This window comes from Ranitomeya imitator, chromosome 2, assembly GCF_032444005.1.
Source record: "Ranitomeya imitator isolate aRanImi1 chromosome 2, aRanImi1.pri, whole genome shotgun sequence".
Lineage (NCBI taxonomy): Eukaryota > Metazoa > Chordata > Amphibia > Anura > Dendrobatidae > Ranitomeya > Ranitomeya imitator.
This window is the reverse complement of record NC_091283.1, coordinates 406,095,405-406,119,432: the sequence shown is the minus strand read 5'-3', so window position 1 is coordinate 406,119,432 and position 24,028 is coordinate 406,095,405. Positions and strand designations below refer to the sequence as shown.

Below are 24,028 nucleotides of genomic sequence, written 5' to 3'. Positions count from 1 at the left end.
AATGTGTGAACATACCCGGACATGTAACTGGGCCCCATAGATATTATTCCCAACATGATACAAGCCCCCAAGCATTTTAAGGTAAGAAACCGCGGCCCCTTCTTGTTGGAATCCTACTATAAAAACCCTTTCAGAAATAACAGGTCACTGCCGTAATAAAATCTGATGACAACAGGGGGTCACTGGAGACTACCGCCACCATAGTGACCGCAGAGTAGGGGGTCCTAAAAATAAGAATCGCCCCAACCTCCCCCCCCTACAAGCGATCTATAGAAATAGTAAGTTTGGGAATTGCAAAAAAAAATTAAAAAAATGGAAGTTTCTGGTAAGCTGGGTGTCAACCGGTTTGGGCACCACAGGGACTCCCCTGCTGTATGAGAACTGTGCCAACCTGTGCAGGAGAGAGGGGAGCGTTCCCCCTTAATAACTAGGCCCAATCATCGATGCTGAAGGTCCCACCCAAGAATGTATCCCCCCAGAGTATTAGCGCTGACAGGTCGCCGTGAGCACCAGTCGATTCTGGGAAAGCAGAGGAGAAGGGGAAGTGGGGTTAGCACACAGCCTGTCATGTAATCGGTGAGGCAGCGGGCAGTCATTGGCGCAGTGATGGGCCCTGGTTTCAGAAGAGACCCGAGAAGTCGTCATACATTTCTTCACTGAGCTGGTTTCCACACGGGAAGTGCGCACAGTGTCGTCTTTCTGCTTGACTACGAATCCCATTGTTATTTTTATGTTGCTCAGTGCTCGAGATTTTGAAAGTGATGATTGCTTCAAAAGTTGCATCTAATCACAATCTCTCCTTAGGAGGCATCTACAATATTTAATTGTCAGGTTCTAGCACTTAGTTTCCAAATGTATCTATTTCTGATACACAGCTCCAAACCCCCTGCATAGGCATAAAAAAATAAAACTGCCTACATCCACCACTAGGAGGATCTCACTGTATACTGCTCCATGTCTGCCGTCCTACTGACATCACTAGCGGGAGCTCACTTTATACAGCTGCATATTGCTTCATGTCTGCCTTCCTGCAGCCACCACTAGGGGGAACTCACTGTATACAGCTTCATACTGCTCCATGTCTGCCTTCCTGCAGCCACCACTAGGGGGAACTCACTGTATACAGCTTCATACTGCTCCATGTCTGCCTTCCTGCAGCCACCACTAGGGGGAACTCCTGATATCCAGCTTTATACTGCTCATCTGCTGCCTGTAGCCGCCACTAGGGGGAGCTCCTGTATACAGCTTTATACTGCTCATCTGCTGCCTGTAGCCACCACTAGGGGGAGCTCCTGTATACAGCCTTCTACTGCTCTATGTGTGCCTTCCTGTCGCCACCACTGGAGGGAACTCACTGTATACAGCTTTACACTGCTCCATGTATGCATTCCTGCAGCCACCACTAGAAGGAACGCACTGTATACTGCTCCATGTCTGCCTTCCTACTGACATCACTAGCGGGAGCTCATTGTATATAGCTGCATATTGCTTCATGTCTGCCTTCCTGTCGCCACCACTGGAGGGAACGCACTGTATACAGCTTCATACTGCTCCATGTCTGCCTTCCTGTCGCCACCACTGGAGGGAACGCACTGTATACAGCTTCATACTGCTCCATGTCTGCCTTCCTGCAGCCACCACTAGAGGGAACGCACTGTATACAGCTTCATACTGCTCCATGTCTGCCTTCCTGCAGCCACCACTAGAGGGAACGCACTGTATACAGCTTCATACTGCTCCATGTCTGCCTTCCTGTCGCCACCACTGGAGGGAACTCACTGTATACAGCTTCATACTGCTCCATGTCTGCCCTCCTGTCGCCACCACTGGAGGGAACTCACTGTATACAGCTTCATACTGCTCCATGTCTGCCTTCCTGCAGCCACCACTAGAGGGAACGCACTGTATACAGCTTCATACTGCTCCATGTCTGCCTTCCTGCAGCCACCACTAGAGGGAACGCACTGTATACAGCTTCATACTGCTCCATGTCTGCCTTCCTGCAGCCACCACTAGAGGGAACGCACTGTATACAGCTTCATACTGCTCCATGTCTGCTTTCCTGCAGCCACCACTAGAGGGAACGCACTGTATATAGCTTCATACTGCTCCATGTCTGCCTTCCTGCAGCCACCACTAGAGGGAACGCACTGTATACAGCTTCATACTGCTCCATGTCTGCTTTCCTGCAGCCACCACTAGAGGGAACGCACTGTATATAGCTTCATACTACTCCATGTCTGCCTTCCTGCAGCCACCACTAGAGGGAACTCACTGTATACAGCTTCATACTGCTCCATGTCTGCCTTCCTGCAGCCACCACTAGAGGGAACGCACTGTATACAGCTTCATACTGCTCCATGTCTGCCTTCCTGCAGCCACCACTAGAGGGAACGCACTGTATACAGCTTCATACTGCTCCATGTCTGCCTTCCTGCAGCCACCACTGGAGGGAACGCACTGTATACAGCTTCATACTGCTCCATGTCTGCCTTCCTGCAGCCACCACTAGAGGGAACGCACTGTATACAGCTTCATACTGCTCCATGTCTGCCCTCCTGTCGCCACCACTGGAGGGAACTCACTGTATACAGCTTCATACTGCTCCATGTCTGCCTTCCTGCAGCCACCACTAGAGGGAACGCACTGTATACAGCTTCATACTGCTCCATGTCTGCCTTCCTGCAGCCACCACTAGAGGGAACGCACTGTATACAGCTTCATACTGCTCCATGTCTGCTTTCCTGCAGCCACCACTAGAGGGAACGCACTGTATATAGCTTCATACTGCTCCATGTCTGCCTTCCTGCAGCCACCACTAGAGGGAACGCACTGTATACAGCTTCATACTGCTCCATGTCTGCCTTCCTGCAGCCACCACTAGAGGGAACGCACTGTATACAGCTTCATACTGCTCCATGTCTGCCTTCCTGCAGCCACCACTGGAGGGAACTCACTGTATATAGCTTTACACTGCTCCGTGTCTGCCTAACTGTAGCCACCATTGGGAACTCCCGATATACAGCTTAAGGGTAAGTTCACACAGGACTTTTTTGCTGCATATTTTTATGCTAATTTTCGACTGCTTTTTACAGTACCAGCAAAGCCTATGAGATTTCAGAAATCTCATGCACACACATTGGTTTTTTGTTTGATCAGTATTTTGTGCTTTGCTGCGTTTTTTTGACAGAGCATGTCACTTCTTTCAGCGTTTTTGCTGCGTTTTTTCACCCATTGACTTGAACGGGTGTTGAAAAAAACGCAGGTGTCATTATTTGCTGCGTTTTTGCTGCTGAAAATCCAAGGACATTAGCCTGGAAAAAGAGAAGAAAAAAAAAAAAACGCACCAAAAAAAATGCACCTAAATTAGCATAAAAAACGCAGCAAAAATATGCAGCCATAAAGTCCTGTGTGAACTTACCCTTATACTGTTCACCTGCCTGTAGCCGCCACTAGGGGAGCTCCTGTATACAGCTTTATACTGTGCACAATGAACTTGACTTAGGCTACGTTCACATTAGCGTTACGCTTATGTGCGTCGCTGGTGCGTCGGCGACGCAGCGGCGACGCGCCCCTATGTTTAACATAGGGGACGCGTGCGTTTTTTTGTTAGCGTTTTTCGACATGTGCGTCTTTTTCGACGCTAGCGTCGGACGCACGAAAATGCAACAAGTTGCATTTTTCGTGCGTCCAATTTTCGTCAAAAAACGACGCACGCGTCGCAAAACGCAGCGTTTTTGCGCGCGTTTTTGGTGCGTCGCGCGTTGCGTCGCCGGTGCGTCGCCGACACACCGGCGCGCAACGCTAATGTGAACGTAGCCTGAGGGATGGGTTAGAATCACTGGCCTAGATGATAGCTAGTCACAGAGTGGGCAGTGGTGCCAGAAGACTAGCATTTCAGTTTAACATATCTGCCTAAATCTGCAGGAAGCCTGTTCCCATGCAACTGAAAAAAAATACTAAAACTGAATGTTCACTGAAGACTTTTAATAGAAAGATTGAGGAGACAGCAGGTTTTTTGGTGCTCCAAATCAATAAAGTACCTCATGTTTGAGATGAAACTCCAAGAGCAAGACATCATCCATGTACCTGCATCAGGAGAAACAACACAAAGCTATTCATCCCATAATGGAAACCATCAGCAAGCAGCCATTCTCCTATTTTTGCATGTCCAGAAGAAAAAAGTCAGGAATGGATTTAAGTTCACACTGCGTTAGCAGCAGCCCGTTCAGCACATACGCTAACGGGCTGCTGTAACGCAAGTGCCGGCGTTTGCATCGCGCTAGCGCAGATAGAGCATCTGCTAGCTCTATCTGCGGTAGCAGTGACGGACCCGGAAACGCTGCAGCCCGCGTCTCAGGGTCCGTCACTCAATGACAGCACATCCCTAGCGCACGCCCATTGTGGGCGTGCACTAGCGATGCGTCCGACATTGCAGTCAATGGCGGCAGTAACGGACTACGTTACACCGCGTTTATGCCGCGGTGTAACGTAGTCGTCTAACGGACACTATTGATGCAGTGTGAACCCATCATCATCCCAGCACAGGATGCAGCACATAGTAACATAGTAACATAGTTAGTAAGGCCGAAAAAAGACATTTGTCCATCCAGTTCAGCCTATATTCCATCATAATAAATACCCAGATCTACGTCCTTCTACAGAACCTAATAATTGTATGATACAATATTGTTCTGCTCCAGGAAGACATCCAGGCCTCTCTTGAACCCCTCGACTGAGTTCGCCATCACCACCTCCTCAGGCAAGCAATTCCAGATTCTCACTGCCCTAACAGTAAAGAATCCTCTTCTATGTTGGTGGAAAAACCTTCTCTCCTCCAGACGCAAAGAATGCCCCCTTGTGCCCGTCACCTTCCTTGGTATAAACAGATCCTCAGCGAGATATTTGTATTGTCCCCTTATATACTTATACATGGTTATTAGATCGCCCCTCAGTCTTTTTTCTAGACTAAATAATCCTAATTTCGCTAATCTATCTGGGTATTGTAGTTCTCCCATCCCCTTTATTAATTTTGTTGCCCTCCTTTGTACTCTCTCTAGTTCCATTATATCCTTCCTGAGCACCGGTGCCCAAAACTGGACACAGTACTCCATGTGCGGTCTAACTAGGGATTTGTACAGAGGCAGTATAATGCTCTCATCATGTGTATCCAGACCTCTTTTAATGCACCCCATGATCCTGTTTGCCTTGGCAGCTGCTGCCTGGCACTGGCTGCTCCAGGTAAGTTTATCATTAACTAGGATCCCCAAGTCCTTCTCCCTGTCAGATTTACCCAGTGGTTTCCCGTTCAGTGTGTAATGGTGATATTGATTCCCTCTTCCCATGTGTATAACCTTACATTTATCATTGTTAAACCTCATCTGCCACCTTTCAGCCCAAGTTTCCAACTTATCCAGATCCATCTGTAGCAGAATACTATCTTCTCTTGTATTAACTGCTTTACATAGTTTTGTATCATCTGCAAATATCGATATTTTACTGTGTAAACCTTCTACCAGTTCATTAATGAATATGTTGAAGAGAACAGGTCCCAATACTGACCCCTGCGGTACCCCACTGGTCACAGCGACCCAGTTAGAGACTATACCATTTATAACCACCCTCTGCTTTCTATCACTAAGCCAGTTACTAACCCATTTACACACATTTTCCCCCAGACCAAGCATTCTCATTTTGTGTACCAACCTCTTGTGCGGCACGGTATCAAACGCTTTGGAAAAATCGAGATATACCACGTCCAATGACTCACCGTGGTCCAGTCTATAGCTTACCTCTTCATAAAAACTGATTAGATTGGTTTGACAGGAGCGATTTCTCATAAACCCATGCTGATATGGAGTTAAACAGTTATTCTCATTGAGATAATCCAGAATAACATCCCTCAGAAACCCTTCAAATATTTTACCAACAATAGAGGTTAGACTTACTGGCCTATAATTTCCAGGTTCACTTTTAGAGCCCTTTTTGAATATTGGCACCACATTTGCTATGCGCCAGTCCTGCGGAACAGACCCTGTCGCTATAGAGTCACTAAAAATAAGAAATAATGGTTTATCTATTACATTACTTAGTTCTCTTAGTACTCGTGGGTGTATGCCATCCGGACCCGGAGATTTATCTATTTTAATCTTATTTAGCCGGTTTCGCACCTCTTCTTGGGTTAGATTGGTGACCCTTAATATAGGGTTTTCATTGTTTCTTGGGATTTCACCTAGCATTTCATTTTCCACCGTGAATACCGTGGAGAAGAAGGTGTTTAATATGTTAGCTTTTTCCTCGTCATCTACAACCATTCTTTCCTCACTATTTTTTAAGGGGCCTACATTTTCAGTTTTTATTCTTTTACTATTGATATAGTTGAAGAACAGTTTGGGATTAGTTTTACTCTCCTTAGCAATGTGCTTCTCTGTTTCCTTTTTGGCAGCTTTAATTAGTTTTTTAGATAAAGTATTTTTCTCCCTATAGTTTTTTAGAGCTTCAATGGTGCCATCCTGCTTTAGTAGTGCAAATGCTTTCTTTTTACTGTTAATTGCCTGTCTTACTTCTTTGTTTAGCCACATTGGGTTTTTCCTATTTCTAGTCCTTTTATTCCCACAAGGTATAAACCGCTTACACTGCCTATTTAGGATGTTCTTAAACATTTCCCATTTATTATCTGTATTCTTATTTCTGAGGATATTGTCCCAGTCTACCAGATTAAGAGCATCTCTAAGCTGGTCAAACTTTGCCTTCCTAAAGTTCAATGTTTTTGTGACTCCCTGACAAGTCCCCCTAGTGAAAGACAGGTGAAACTGCACAATATTGTGGTCGCTATTTCCTAAATGCCCCACCACCTGCAGATTTGTTATTCTGTCAGGTCTATTAGATAGTATTAGGTCTAAAAGTGCTGCTCCTCTGGTTGGATTCTGCACCAATTGTGAAAGATAATTTTTCTTGGTTATTAGCAGAAACCTGTTGCCTTTATGGGTTTCACAGGTTTCTGTTTCCCAGTTAATATCCGGGTAGTTAAAGTCCCCCATAACCAGGACCTCATTATGGGTTGCAGCTTCATCTATCTGCTTTAGAAGTAGACTTTCCATGCTTTCTGTTATATTTGGGGGTTTGTAACAGACCCCAATGAGAATTTTGTTACCATTTTTCCCTCCATGAATTTCAACCCATATGGACTCGACATCCTCATTCCCTTCGCTAATATCCTCCCTTAAAGTGGACTTTAGACAAGACTTTACATAGAGACAAACCCCTCCTCCTCTCCGATTTTTACGATCCTTTCTAAACAGACTGTAACCCTGTAAGTTAACTGCCCAGTCATAGCTTTCATCTAACCATGTCTCGGTTATTCCCACTATGTCAAAGTTACCTGTAGATATTTCGGCTTCTAGTTCTTCCATCTTGTTTGTCAGGCTTCTGGCATTTGCGAGCATGCAGTTTAGAGGATTTTGTTTTGTTCCAATCTCCTCACTGTGGATTGTTTTAGAAATGTTCTTACCTCCCTTCTGAGTATGTTTTCCTGGGTCGTCTTTGTTCGAGTCTAATGTTTTTCTTCCCGTCCCCTCTTCTTCTAGTTTAACGCCCTCCTGATGAGTGTAGCGAGTCTTCTGGCGAATGTGTGTTTCCCAGGTTTGTTGAGGTGTAGTCCGTCTCTGGCGAGGAGTCCATCATACCAGTAATTCACACCGTGGTCCAGGAATCCAAATCCTTGTTGTCTGCACCATCGTCTTAGCCAGTTGTTTGCATCAAGGATCCTGTTCCATCTCCTGGTGCCATGCCCGTCTACTGGAAGGATAGAAGAAAAAACTACCTGTGCATCCAGTTCCTTTACTTTCTTCCCCAACTTTTCAAAGTCCTTGCAGATTGTCAGATTGTCCTTGCAGCCTACAGCCTGCAGTGATCCTCAACCTACTGAACAGCCGCACAGCCAGCTCTTCCCTCTCCTAGTGTATCCTCACCCACCCCCTGCAGACTGTGAGCCCTCGCGGGCAGGGTCCTCCCTCCTTATGTACTCGTGTGCCTTGTTATCTGCTCATGTTTAATGTATTTGTCTATATTTGCCCCGTATTCACATGTAAAGCGCCATGGAATAAATGGCGCTATAAAAATGTATAATAATAATAATAATAATAAAATTGTCGGTAGGTCCTTCCTTGCCGTGTCATTGGTGCCAACATGTATCAGAAGAAATGGGTGGACGTCCTTGGAGCTGAAGAGCTTTGGTATCCTATCGGTCACATCCTTGATCATCGCACCTGGAAGGCAGCATACTTCTCTTGCAGTTATGTCCGGTCTGCAGATGGCTGCATCGGTGCCTCTCAGTAGTGAGTCTCCCACCACCACCACTCTTCGTTGCTTCTTGGCTGTACTTTTTGCTGTCACTTGTTGCTGTGTGCCCTTTTCTTTTTTGCTTGCTGGTATTGCTTCATTCTTAGGTGTGCCATCTTCATCCTCTACAAAGATTTGATATCGGTTCTTCAGTTGTGTGGTTGGTGATTTCTCCATGGTCTTCTTGCTTCTTTTGGTCACATGCTTCCACTCATCTGCTTTTGGAGGTTCTCTGACACTTTTTGCACCTTCTGTGACCAGTAGAGATGCTTCTGTTCTGTCTAGAAAGTCTTCATTCTCTTTGATGAGTTTCAAAGTTGCTATTCTTTCTTCCAGACCCGGCACCTTTTCTTCTAAAAGGGCCACTAGTCTACACTTCTGACAGGTGAAATTGGATTCTTCTTCTGGTCGATCTGTGAACATGTAGCACATGCTGCAGCTCACCATGTAGGTTGTCACATCTGCCATGTTGCTCCTAGATCCTGCTGACTTGCTGTGTAATAAATAGGATGTATTAGGACCTTTTTCCCACCTTGTCGTTAGCAGGGGCACAGGGTGACGGGTTTGGTTTACAATGTCAGGGCCAGATTATTCGTTGCTGGATGCATAATCTGAGTTATACGCAATGTATAATCCAGTGTAACCAGAGGTAAAAGAGCAGCAGAGACCGACACTTCCCATCAATCTGCTCTGCAATCTCCTCCTCCCACACACAGAGCATGGCCTTCATCTGGGTTTCCTAAGTAAGGTCAGACCGTGTCTTAAGAGGAAATTTAGCAGTGGTGGCTTGGTGTTCACAGGTAAGTGACTCATGTCACTTTAGTTTCCCTTTAATAAGTAAAGGGAAGATGCAGAGTTTACAGTGTGAAACTGGAGGGTGGGATGAGGTGCAGCACTACAGAAGAGCGTTCAGCAGCAGAGCCGCTCCGCGGAATAAGGAAACTAGAAGTGGCCAGAGATGACTGCGCCGGCTTATAGAGGCGAAAAACACCTGGAAACCCAAATATGTATTACACACACTCGTCTGCTCTGTGCAGAAGCATTCACACCTCAGCCTGTAAAGGGAGACAGACTACAACTCTCAGCATGCCCTGACCAATGATCTACAGCATTCCTCATCCTTTCCATAGCTGGATAGGGCGGGACCTAAAACAAGGCTGTGCAGTATGTAGAGGCAGTCTCCTGTGTAGCATCACTGTACAATATGGCAATCACAGAGTAAACTGATGCTACATTAGACGGCCCAGGTGACAGCATAGTGCTGCCCGTGTAGCCCAGTCTCCAGCCATGACATGGCTATGGTAGGTAGGTGAAATATCAGAAATCACAATGTCTGTGCCCCATCAAGTTCTGCAGCGGCAGAGGAGTGCAGAACTAGGCTGTGCAACAGCAAAGGTGTTTCGTAAGCCACTGTGGCGGCCGAGGAAAGCAGTGTGAGGCTCTGCGGCGGCCAAAATCAATCATTGTGCGACATTTTGTTACATGCAAAGACGCAAAGAAGTTCTCTCTTAGAAATGCTGGGTGTAGTTGTTCTCTGTAGCTCTGCGCTTCCTGCCATCAACACCTACTGTAATCCTTCTGCACCACTGCTCTCTCAGGAGGCGGCTGGATGCATACATGACGACAATGACAGAAGCGAGAGCAGCCCTCGGGGGACGACGCACTCTGTATATTCTCGGAAGACTGAGATGTCATTAGTCTTCTGGTCACAGTCTGTTCTGGGAAGTGGGAGTTCTGCATCCACCCGACCTGCACCCTGGGGAACGACAGGATTTTGAGCGCTGACTGGCACTGAACCCCTGGTGTAGAGGCGAGGAGCATCTGTGATCGCAACCCGGGAGCTTTCATGCCACTTATTCACAGTACAAAAAAAGGAAACCATCAACAAGCAGCCGACATATACTGAGAGTTAAACTTTAATAGGGGATGATTTGCAGATCCCTGGGGGTCCCACCGATCCTGGAAACAAAGATTTGATGTGGCACAGTGGTGGCCTACGCCATTGATTATGCACCTCTGCTATGGCGAGCAGAGTACAGCACTCGGGACAGGACTATAGACCATGCTGCACTTTGGATCGGGGTCCCAGCAGTCGGACCCCCAATGACTAGCAAATTATTACCGATCATATAGATAGACGATGTCTTGGAGCGCTAGGAACAACCATTTAAGGACAGAGAACTTGTTTTGGAAAATAAACAGGAGTGATTGCTCACACAGTTGCCGCTGCAGACAGTCAAGGTCTTGTGGCACCAGAATTGTAGGACCCCCCACCCTTATGATACAGGTGTTAATCTGTAGTTTTCTACAATTGCGGATTGCAGATTTTCCATAGCCCCTGGTCTTTGCTGCTCGGCCCTTACCACCCAAGGACGTCAACATTACCAGCAGCAAGACATGGCACGACGTGTATAGCGCCCCCAGCTATCTGCTGACACTTGTCTGCACATTCCCCATGAAAGCTGATGCTCCTTCCTCTGGATGAAGGCACTTGAGAGTTTACAATTTTGACTCTTTGACAAAGAAAAAGAATGATTACCGCTCATAGTGGACAAACTTGTCTGGCATCTTCCAGAAAAGGCGTTCTATAAAAAGCTGCAGCACGCTGGCGGGACTTACAGTAACAGCCGATTACACGGCCGCCACATTCCTGCCCAGGTCGTCCTCCTAATAATACAGCCATGCTGTGCTATTACATAAATACACAACTACAGGAGGCGGCTTCTCAGGTTATCCCAGGCCAATGGTGAAAGTCAGCAAATAAGGCAGTAGTGGAAAGAAACTCCCAGACGTTGTCTTCTTTCCCGTAGAAATATTCTCTAGGACCTGCCATAACTTTTGGAGTAATCAATATGTGACATCTGGCCTCAGTCAAAGACTGGTCTACTGCACCGATGTAACATAGTAACATAGTAACATAGTTAGTAAGGCCGAAAAAAGACATTTGTCCATCCAGTTCAGCCTATATTCCATCATAATAAATACCCAGATCTACGTCCTTCTACAGAACCTAATAATTGTATGATACAATATTGTTCTGCTCCAGGAAGACATCCAGGCCTCTCTTGAACCCCTCGACTGAGTTCGCCATCACCACCTCCTCAGGCAAGCAATTCCAGATTCTCACTGCCCTAACAGTAAAGAATCCTCTTCTATGTTGGTGGAAAAACCTTCTCTCCTCCAGACGCAAAGAATGCCCCCTTGTGCCCGTCACCTTCCTTGGTATAAACAGATCCTCAGCGAGATATTTGTATTGTCCCCTTATATACTTATACATGGTTATTAGATCGCCCCTCAGTCGTCTTTTTTCTAGACTAAATAATCCTAATTTCGCTAATCTATCTGGGTATCGTAGTTCTCCCATCCCCTTTATTAATTTTGTTGCCCTCCTTTGTACTCTCTCTAGTTCCATTATATCCTTCCTGAGCACCGGTGCCCAAAACTGGACACAGTACTCCATGTGCGGTCTAACTAGGGATTTGTACAGAGGCAGTATAATGCTCTCATCATGTGTATCCAGACCTCTTTTAATGCACCCCATGATCCTGTTTGCCTTGGCAGCTGCTGCCTGGCACTGGCTGCTCCAGGTAAGTTTATCATTAACTAGGATCCCCAAGTCCTTCTCCCTGTCAGATTTACCCAGTGGTTTCCCGTTCAGTGTGTAATGGTGATATTGATTCCCTCTTCCCATGTGTATAACCTTACATTTATCATTGTTAAACCTCATCTGCCACCTTTCAGCCCAAGTTTCCAACTTATCCAGATCCATCTGTAGCAGAATACTATCTTCTCTTGTATTAACTGCTTTACATAGTTTTGTATCATCTGCAAATATCGATATTTTACTGTGTAAACCTTCTACCAGATCATTAATGAATATGTTGAAGAGAACAGGTCCCAATACTGACCCCTGCGGTACCCCACTGGTCACAGCGACCCAGCGACGATGTAACGCCTTGCTTCCCGCTAAATTAATCCCTGCAGAGCAGTACTCCCTGTTATGCAGGAAAACCGCTGCAGCACTGTGGGGTCTTCAGTCCCAGATTGAAGGGGAAATCCCACTGATCGTAATACTAGATATGAGAATACTCTAAGTCCTTTCCCGACAGCGGGTGCCCATGTATGAAGGAGAGAGAAAAAAAAATGAAAGTGAGGACTAGCCTGGCAGGATTAGGATAAACTTTCCTGTGCCAGATCTTTTTAACTTTTTCAGTATATAAAAGCAAAAAGAAGAGGTCAGTCACTTCACAGTCCGAGAAGATGGTGCAGTGTAGCCTCTAGTAGCCCTTGAGAGGACAACCAGCACTTCAGTGCCCTTCATGTAGTGCACAATGCCAACTGCCTGCAGCGCTCATCACACTGATCGCAGCAGAACCGATGCTTTAGAGATTGCATCTGTGGAGTCGTTCTATCATTAAAGATTTTAAGGCTCGAAGCAAGCAGCACAATATAATCCATGCAAGTCTTGGTGCCCAGTGTCATCCCTTGTCTTCTGTATCTTTTACTACAATTGACCCCTACATTAGTGCATCCTAGTAGGATTTATGCCAATGGAGGATGTTTCCGAATATCTCCAGACATTCTGTTTTGGGGTCATTATTCTGTTGGATGACCCGTGACTCAGACCAAGCATTCTGACACTCGGCAGGACGTTTCGCCAGAATGTCTTTATAGTCCTGAGATTTCATTGTTCAGATTCAAGACCCCCCCCACCTTGTGCAAGATGAAGAAAACAGCCCCAGAACCTACCCGAGCCTCCTCCATGTGTCACAGGAGGTACAATGTTCTGTTCTTTGCTTCATTTTTGTGTGTGTGTAACCATAGGGCTGATGTCACTTGTGTGACGGGGTGTACGGCAGAGCAAGAAGGGACAACATGCCGAGGGATGATTCAACAGATTTATTATCAAGAACGCTGGAACAACACATGAAGGTAGATCTACAGAGTCCACAATTAGTCCAATGGAACAGGTTCGGGGGCACCTCCCGATAATCCTTGTGCCAGGTAACAAAGCAATAGTCCACAATTAGTCCAAGGGATCCCAAAACAATCTCACGAACGACGAGATATGTACTCAGCTCAAGTCTCGCCCCGTTCGCTTCCACAGTCCTAGATGGGCGTGGGGTCTTGCCTCAGCTAAGAATCCCCACTCCTTCTCCTTCAAGGATCAACTCACATCTGATCTCAAAATAAGAATGGATTGTCTGAGCTCCTGGGATCCGCCCATGAAGGGGGGTCACACCTTCTATTCAATGGTTGGGTCCACCAGAAGATTCTAGACTGGTGGGCTCCAGGCAGTCTATGTAATATGTACATTTGACTAGCCACCTGCTGTGAGGAAGAATGGCTATTCCTCCACTAGTGATGTTGACAAAGCTTAATTACATTATAGCTTAGGGCTGCAAGTATTGGGGGAAGGAGACATATTGTTACAGGTGAACTCCCAGCCAAGAAAATACATGAATTACAGCTAATAGAAACCAGAGAACAGTTACATACATCAAATGGCATATTATTCAAATACAGGACAGGGCAAAAGTACATATCATGACAATCCCTTCCCCTCCCAATTTGTGTACGTACTAGGGACCTCTACAGGTCGCTGGTTAAGTACACACAGGCATGGCTGACCGGACTCAGGGCTCCTCTTGCCTGGACAGTCCATCTGCATTTTGGTGTTGGCTGCCTCTTCTATACTGTATGGTAAAGTTATAGGGCTGCAGAGCCAGGCTCCATCGTAGTAAGCGTCCATTGTCCCCAGAGACTCTGTTCAGCCAGATGAGGGGATTGTGATCAGTAACCACAGTGAATTCTCGTCCATACAGATACGGTCTTAGTTTCCTGAGGGCCCACACTACAGCCAGACATTCCTTTTCAACAGTTGCATAGGCCACTTCTCGGTCCAGCAATTTCCAGCTGAGGTAGGCAATGGGGTGCTCGTCCCCAGCTGCATTCACCTGGCTGAGTACAGCTCCCAGTCCATAAGCAGAGGCGTCCGTCTGCACAATGAATCTCCTCTTGTAGTCTGGAGCAGCCAGAACAGGGTCGCAGACCAGAGCGTCCTTCAGCCGGTTAAAAGCCTCATCACAGGCTGGAGTCCAGACCACCAGCCGGGGCATCGTTTTCTTGGTCAGGTCGGTAAGAGGCTTGGCCACAGTGCTGAAATGAGAAACAAATTTTCGGTAATAACCGGCAGTGCCCAAAAAAGCCATAACTTGTTTCTTAGTTTGGGGTACAGGCCAGTCTCTAATAGCCTGGATTTTGGCAGGCTCAGGACGGAGCTTCCCTCCTCCCACTCTATGCCCTAGGTACTGGACTTCACCCATCCCCAATTGGCATTTATCTGGTCGAATGGTTAGGCCTGCTGCAAGAAGCAGGTCAAGAATAACGGCTACTTGGTTCAGATGTTCCTCCCACGTCTGGCTGAAGATGGCGATATCATCCAAGTAGGCACAAGCAAAATCACCACATCCCCGGAGGATCTGGTCCACCATTCTCTGGAAGGTTGCAGGGGCAGTCTTCATTCCAAACTGGTGGCAAGCAGTGGGACCAGAGCAGAAGGAATGGAGGACAAAGGCCCATCAACATCGGGAACCAGCACCGCAGAGTACAAGAACTGGACTGCGGTGAACCTACAAACAAAGGCCCGTGAACTGGGAGTCAGCTACAAGGGACTCTCCAAGGAGCAGCTCATTGAGGCTTTGGAAGGAGTTCGCCTGCAAGATGACGCTGAGGAAGGATCCTCACAGCAAATGGAGGAAAGACTGCAGCCGGAGGTAAATGCCCAAAGGAGTCAGTGGGTTGTGTGGTACGAGGAGGAGTTGGCATTGCTGGGAGAAGAGGCCACCATAGACTATAAGAAAGAGGCCATTCACCGAGCTCAAGAGAGGGAGAGGGAGGCCATTCACAGAGCCGAGGAGAGAGAGAGGGAGGCCATTCACAGAGCCGAGGAGAGAGAGAGGGAGGCCATTCACAGAGCCGAGGAGAGGGAGGCCATTCACAGAGCCGAGGAGAGGGAGGCCATTCACAGAGCCGAGGAGAGGGAGAGGGAGGCCATTCACAGAGCCGAGGAGAGGGAGAGGGAGGCCATTCACAGAGCCGAGGACAGAGCTCAGGAGATGGCATTGCTGGAGAGGCAGATCGCTTTGGAAGCAGCTAGAAGCTCCAGACAGACTCTAACCCCAGCACCCACCATGAGGGAACTCCCCAGAGTGTCCCGCAAAGACTTCAAGCCCTTTAATGAGGCTGCAGGCGACATTGAGGGCTTCTTCCAGGACTTTGAGCATCAGTGTCGATTAATGGAAGTCCCAGAAAGGGAGCGAGTCCGACATCTGGTGGGGCTCTTAGAGGGTGGAGCTGCCGCAGCCTATAGAGCTATGGACCCTCGGGGAAACTGTGAGTATGCGGAGATTAAACAGACTATTCTAGAACATTATGCTGTTACGCCAGACACTTACAGGACTCAGTTTCGCACTTTAGCCTGCGATGAGGAAGTGTCTTTCAAGATGTATGCCCACAGACTCAAACAAATATGTCATTGCTGGCTGGAGGCAGAGGAGGCCTTAACCTGGGAGACCTTCTTCCAGGTTATCCTAAAAGAGCAGTTTTACTTCAAGTGCCCTGCTGAGATCCGGGAATGGGTGCGTGAGAGGAGACCAGCCACTGTGGAGGAAGCTGCAGCTCTAGCTGATGAGGCTCTCACCATCAAGCCTCAGTGGAAAAAACTACTATTCAGTGAGAAAAAAAAAACTACCAGCCCCCCAACGCTGGCGGCCCCTGGTCCTTCGGCCTCCAATATTTACCATCCCACTGCTGCCACCAGTTTGTGACGGGGTGTACGGCAGAGCAAGAAGGGACAACAGGCCGAGGGATGATTCAACAGATTTATTATCAAGAACGCTGGAACAACACATGCAGGTAGATCTACAGAGTCCACAATTAGTCCAATGGAACAGGTTCGGGGGCACCTCCCGATAATCCTTGTGCCAGGTAACAAAGCAATAGTCCACAATTAGTCCAAGGGATCCCAAAACAATCTCACGAACGACGAGATATGTACTCAGCTCAAGTCTCGCCCCGTTCGCTTCCACAGTCCTAGATGGGCGTGGGGTCTTGCCTCAGCTAAGAATCCCCACTCCTTCTCCTTCAAGGATCAACTCACATCTGATCTCAAAATAAGAATGGATTGTCTGAGCTCCTGGGATCCGCCCATGAAGGGGGGTCACACCTTCTATTCAATGGTTGGGTCCACCAGAAGATTCTAGACTGGTGGGCTCCAGGGAGTCTATGTAATATGTACATTTGACTAGCCACCTGCTGTGAGGAAGAATGGCTATTCCTCCACTAGTGATGTTGACAAAGCTTAATTACATTATAGCTTAGGGCTGCAAGTATTGGGGGAAGGAGACATATTGTTACAGGTGAACTCCCAGCCAAGAAAATACATGAATTACAGCTAATAGAAACCAGAGAACAGTTACATACAGTGGGGCAAAAAAGTATTTAGTCAGTCAGCAATAGTGCAAGTTCCACCACTTAAAAAGATGAGAGGCGTCTGTAATTTACATCACAGGTAGACCTCAACTATGGGAGACAAACTGAGAAAAAAAAAATCCAGAAAATCACATTGTCTGTTTTTTTAACATTTTATTTGCATATTATGGTGGAAAATAAGTATTTGGTCAGAAACAAACAATCAAGATTTCTGGCTCTCACAGACCTGTAACTTCTCCTTTAAGAGTCTCCTCTTTCCTCCACTCATTACCTGTAGTAATGGCACCTGTTTAAACTTGTTATCAGTATAAAAAGACACCTGTGCACACCCTCAAACAGTCTGACTCCAAACTCCACTATGGTGAAGACCAAAGAGCTGTCAAAGGACACCAGAAACAAAATTGTAGCCCTGCACCAGGCTGGGAAGACTGAATCTGCAATAGCCAACCAGCTTGGAGTGAAGAAATCAACAGTGGGAGAAATAATTAGAAAATGGAAGACATACAAAACCACTGATAATCTCCCTTGATCTGGGGCTCCACGCAAAATCCCACCCCGTGGGGTCAGAATGATCACAAGAACGGTGAGCAAAAATCCCAGAACCACGCGGGGGGACCTAGTGAATGAACTGCAGAGAGCTGGGACCAATGTAACAAGGCCTACCATAAGTAACACACTACGCCACCATGGACTCAGTGCCAGACGTGTCCCACTGCTTAAGCCAGTACATGTCCGGGCCCGTCTGTAGTTTGCTAGAGAGCATTTGGATGATCCAGAGGAGTTTTGGGAGAATGTCCTATGGTCTGATGAAACCAAACTGGAACTGTTTGGTAGAAACACAACTTGTCGTGTTTGGAGGAAAAAGAATACTGAGTTGCATCCATCAAACACCATACCTACTGTAAAGCATGGTCGTGGAAACATCATGCTTTGGGGCTGTTTCTCTGCAAAGGGGCCAGGACGACTGATCCGGGTACATGAAAGAATGAATGGGGCCATGTATCGTGAGATTTTGAGTGCAAACCTCCTTCCATCAGCAAGGGCATTGAAGATGAAACGTGGCTGGGTCTTTCAACATGACAATGATCCAAAGCACACCGCCAGGGCAACGAAGGAGTGGCTTCGTAAGAAGCATTTCAAGGTCCTGGAGTGGCCTAGCCAGTCTCCAGATCTCAACCCTATAGAAAACCTTTGGAGGGAGTTGAAAGTCCGTGTTGCCAAGCGGAAAGCCAAAAACATCACTGCTCTAGAGGAGATCTGCATGGAGGAATGGGCCAACATACCAACAACAGTGTGTGGCAACCTTGTGAAGACTTACAGAAAACGTTTGACCTCTGTCATTGCCAACAAAGGATATATTACAAAGTATTGAGATGAAATTTTGTTTCTGACCAAATACTTATTTTCCACCATAATATGCAAATAAATTGTTAAAAAAACAGACAATGTGATTTTCTGGATTTTTTTTCTCAGTTTGTCTCCCATAGTTGAGGTCTACCTATGATGTAAATTACAGACGCTTCTCATCTTTTTAAGTGATGGAACTTGCACTATTGCTGACTGACTAAATACTTTTTTGCCCCACTGTACATCAAATGGCATATTATTCAAATACAGGACAGGGCAAAAGTACATATCATGACAACTTGCCACAAAGTTCCAATTTTATCTCATCCTTTCAAATGGCATTTTCCCATAAGCTTTGTGGCTTGTCAATATTCATTTTGTCAACTTCCAGTCTCACTTTCTATTATTTACTTTCAACAGTGGTTTCCTCCTCAGTTGTCTTCCATGAAGTCCTCTTTGGTCAGCGATGCATGGTGCAATCTGACACCGATGGACCTTCACCTTGGAGTTCACCTTTGGAAATTGTTCTGGGCTCTTTGGTTACCATACTATCATTCTCTTCAGTTTGTCATTAGGTTTCCTCCTGCGGCCACATCCGGGGAGGTCAGCTCCAATCCCACAGACCTTACACTTCTGAATAATATGTGCAATTGTATTAACAGGAACATCATGTTGTTAGGAGATGGTCTTACAGCCTTTACTATGTTGCTTTATAATTTCTTCTCTACTCTTAGACATCTCTCCTTAGCTTTGCTCCATGCTCAGTATGGTGCACACCATGATACCAAACAGCACATTGACTACTTTTCACCCTATAAATAGGCAGACTGACTGATTACAACCTTGTGTACACCTCTGATGCTAATCACAAGACACACCTAAGCTTCACACGTCCCTACTGTCAAATTATTTTCTAGGGGAGCTATCATTTTTTTCCTTGATTGTACCACAAGTCACAAGCAAGGTCTACTTCCATTAAATTTACCGAATATCAACTATATAGCTTAAAAGGGACAGTCATTTTCAGTGACCTTTGTGGGATTACTTACTTTACCAGAAGAGCACCAACAATTATGGTCAAAAGAACCCAGCTTTGCTTCAGAATTAAATGCATGTTTAGCATGTATATTCTCATGGAATAAATTCATGTCAATATAGGGCACAGAACAATGGACCTAAATGTTCATACACTCTACCCACTTCCTGACATGGCCAATTTCCATTTTTTCCTCCCCAGGAGCCATAACTATTTTTTTTCTGTCCACAGACCTGTGAGGGCTTGTTTTTTTTGGAGGAAGAGTTATATTTATGAACGATAATCATTTTACAACTGGACAAAAAAAATCCAGGTGCAATGAAATTGAAAAAAAAAAAAAATCCAAATTTTGACATTGTACATTGTAAAAACAATTCCCCAAAAAACGACGTGTGGCAAAAATGACCTGGCAGTACGATTCTCCTCATCAGTACAGTTACGGTGATCTCAAGGATCTCCAGTTTTTGTTGTGCCACCATGTCCTGAGATTCGGAACATTTTCCTTTTTAGGGCTAATGGAGCAGTGTAAGGGCTTTTTTTTTTTTGCAAGATGACTTTTTTTTGCTATTTTGGGATAAAAATGATTTTATTGCCTCTTACAGCATTATTTTTGCATTATTGGGTGAATTTGAAAAAATAATTTTGGTTGTTTTTTTTTTTAACCCCTTCATGACAGAGCCCTTTTTCGTTTTTGCGTTTGTTTTTCGCTCCCCTCCTTCCCAGAGCCATAACTTTTTTATTTTTCCATCAATATGGCCATGTGAAGGCTTATTTTTTTCAGGGCAAGCTGTACTTTTGAACGACACCATTGGTTTTACCATGTCGTGTACTGGAAAAAAAAATTACAAGTGCGGTGAAATTGCAAAAAAAATGCAATTCCACAACTGTTTTTTGGATTTTTTTTTACCATGTTTACCAAATGTTAAAACTGACCTGCCATTATGATTCTCCAGGTCATTACGAGTTCACCAAACATGTATTAAGTTCTTTTTTATTTAAGTGGTGGGGAAAAAAAAAAAAAATCCAAAGTTTGTATATATATAAAAAAAAAAATAATAATTTTTGCGTGATCTCTGGTTGGGTGAGAGCATATTTTTTGCGTGCCGAGCTGTCATTTTTAATGATACCATTCTGGTGCAGATATGTTCCTTTGATCGCTCATTATTGCATTTTAATGCAATGTCGCAGCAACCAAAAAAAAAAAAAAAATGTAATTCTGGCGTTTTAACTTTTCTTTCTCGTGATGCTGTTTAGAGAGCAGGTGAATTCATTTTTATTTATTTTTATTGATAGATCGATTCTGAACGCGGCCATACCAAATATGTGCAAGTTTGTTTTTTTCTTGTTTTATTTTGAATGGGGCGAAAGTCGGACGATTTGAACTTTTATATTTTTTTATAATATATATATATATATATACACACATATACATATATATATACATACACACATATATATATACATACACACATATATATATATATATATATATATATATATATATATATACACATATATATATATATATATATATATATATATATATACACATATATACACTATTGCATGCTTTGATACGCTCCATGGGAGACTAGGAGCTGCCTCAACCCGATCGGCTCTGCTACATACAGGTAATGATCAGATCGCCTGTATGTTGAAGAATTGCTGACCACTGGGTGACGCTCATAGCAATCTGGCAGTGACAACCATTGAGCCTGCTGGAGATCTCTGGTTGTCATGCCGACACATCGGTGACCCGCGATCACCGACGGGCGGTATTTCCGGTATGCTTGCCATAAGTGCGCGTGAAATGCCACTGTCAGAGTTTGACAGCGGCATTTAACAGGTTAACAGCCACGGGTGGTTCGCGATTCCACCGGCGGCTGTTGCTTGCACATGTCAGCTGTTTCAAACAGCTGACATGTGCTGGAAAGATGTGGGCCGGAGCCAGAGCCCACATCAAAGGGGGAGACGCAACATGTGCTGTACTAGTACGGCGCATGTCGTGAAGGGGTTAATCCATTTACAATGTTTGTCTATCGTGTTAATTATTTATTTTATTTTTTTTACATTTGTATTTTATGGGGTAATAGAGGCGATTTGAACTTGTTTTTTTTTCATATTGTTTAAAACTTTTTCTTTTAGTTTTTACTGTAATTGTTAGTCGCTTTAAGAGACATGAACCTGCAGCCGTCCGATACCACAGTATTGCTGGATAAAGTAAAAATCATGCTCACTTTCAAGCACGGCCACAGGCTGGGCTCCTATGGCGGTATGGGATGACGGACACAGAGGTCTTCAAGAGACCCACGGCTGTCATAACCCATCGGCGCCCTGTGATCGGGGGATGCCGATGGGCGCACGGAAGAATCCGCCCCCCTCATAGATGGGTCTGGTCACAATCATTCTGCACCATTTCAGTGACCCCTTTGACTCTTCGATGCAAGGACCCCATATTTCCATGTCTGCGCTCTGAGGTTGGTACTTCTGGGTTTCCGGGCAGAAGACATTTTTACCAAGATTACAGCGGTGGCAGGGTGCCCAGCCGCTGGGGTGAGGGACTTCACAACACCAATGTGCAGAGTTACGGTTTTATTTGCTTCCATGCTTCATATACAAGTCCTATTAAATAGTTGGGCAAATTAGTAAAAAACTGTTCTTCGTGGAGGGCGCGTTACCCGGATACCTGGCGTGGTAGCCGGCGGGCGAGCGAGGGAAAAGCCACACACAGCTATGCAATACTGGAGCAAAGACATCCTCATCAAAAGGCATCATGGTGGATCCTCGGGAGACGGCGGCCATGTCCAGCGTCTGCCGACACCTGGAAACACAGGAACATGTGAAAAGGCAAGAAATACACACAGCTGAGGGTTTGTTACAACTGCATCCAATCTGCAAATTGGAACAAACCCTCAGCTGTGACAAGTTTCTTTTGTATATAATCAGGAATTATCCCTTTCACTGACAGCAAGCAGAAATGTTGGCACCGACCAGGAATTGAAACAAAGTACGTAAGTTACAAACCATTTTTCTTAAATTAAAAAAATAACCTCTCCCTGAAGCCGTTTTGAAAACTTTCATTGTACTATAAAAAAAAAGTAAATTTCAGTGGAAAATGAGCTGTAAAGATACTCTTGGAGGCTTTAGAAGGCCTCTATATGTAGTCGTGCATCCCGTATCCATCAACGTTCCCAGAATGATGGCAGGTTGCGCTCATCACCCCCATCATCCTAAGGCCGTCGTGGAAGGAATGAGCCCCCCTGCAATTACATAGAAGCTGTAATGGATGCTGCCCCCCATCGACATGCTGGCAGCCCACCCAGACAGTTGCTTTCCTGTAATGCAGATTAAGGGAATCCCGCTTTATATTTAGGCCTGAGCTCAGGGGACAGAGGACAGGGGGGAATAAGAAGCTCAGCCGGTGGGAGCGCCCCGGGATTTGCATACTATCACTGATGTGAAACTGTGAGGGAGTTTCTGGCTTCCGCCCTCTAACTTCATGGTGATTTCTGCTGCAGTCGCGATTACATTAATAGGAAGGATGACTTCACCACTTCTGCTACAAGGAAAAAAAAAAACTCACTTCTGTTAAGATGGAAGACGTAGCGAAATCTAGAATAATACGGCCGACTTGTCTTCATTGCAAAAGTCAAATGAGTCACGTCACCCAGAAGGGAAGAGGGGCCGAGGCAGTGACAGATCAATGATGGCCGCACGATCACTGCTTCCTGCTCTGGGTATGGCCTTGTGTAATGATTCTGGGTGATGGGGGCATACGTACAGTAATGCCAGTCTACCGGTGACCGGGGTGGGGGTGCCACATGTGCAGCAATGCCAGTCTGCCTGTGACAGGGGAACTACATGTGCAGCAATGCCAGTCTGCCTGCGACAGGGGTACCACATGTGCAGCAATGCCAGTCTGCCTGCGACAGGGGTACCACATGTGCAGCAATGCCAGTCTGCCTGCGACAGGGGTACCACATGTGCAGCAATGCCAGTCTGCCTGTGACAGGGGTACCACATGTGCAGCAATGCCAGTCTGCCTGTGACAGGGGTACCACATGAGCAGCAATGCAAGTCTGCCTGTGACAGGGCTGGGGGTGCGACACGTGCAGTAATGCCAGTCAGCTGGCGATATGGGGGGGGGGGGGGGGGGGGGGGGGCGGTGGCACACGTGCAGTAATGCCAGTTTGCCGGGTGACCGCATCATCACACAATGTACTGCTCTACGGACCCTTTAGCGTGACCCCAGCGGGGTGGTCTCTGTATCCAGTGTCTAGTGCAGTTTCAGATCTTTTTAAATTCATAACATTTTGAAACTTTATATACATTGTGTTTCCTTTCATCAACACATTCAAGATGTCCGCTTGCAGTCAGTGAATGAAAACAGTCATGATCAGCTGTAAAAAAAAAAAAAAAAAAAAGATTCAGCCCAAGCCTAATACTTTCTACAGCTAAAAGTGGAATGTGCCAATTGTATCACCCCATCTGTGAGCTCAGAAAGGCAGTGCACATTTCTCAATAGTGCTGATTGTTTGTTACAGTGTATCAGTTTCAGTAAATAAATATGCCAGCCTGCATTGCAGACTCTTCACAGGACTGTTTAAGCTGGATACAACTGTAACAAACTCTCAGCTGTGACAGGATATTCACACCAGGCTATAGCGGCTACAATTGCTCACACCTATCAGCATGCATAGTCTCCAGCCGACGAGTGGATCTCATGACCAGAGATCATCATCACGGCCATCTTATTTGGGTGACGGCGGGATAACGGGGTCATTTAATTAGCCTGAATCCTATCAGCTCAAG

The 24,028-nt window shown here is 45.9% G+C and overlaps 1 protein-coding gene across 2 annotated transcripts in view; it reads right to left on the bottom strand.

Moving 5' to 3' along the window:
- Window positions 1-21,793: 21,793 nt before the first annotated feature.
- PGS1 (phosphatidylglycerophosphate synthase 1) overlaps window positions 21,794-24,028 on the bottom strand; it is a 34,451-nt gene continuing 32,216 nt past the window's right edge. For both annotated transcript variants that reach the window (XM_069750696.1, XM_069750697.1), the window contains one exon: window positions 21,794-22,037. The gene's annotated coding sequence lies outside the window, so the exon portion shown is untranslated. The remainder of the gene's footprint in view (window positions 22,038-24,028) is intronic.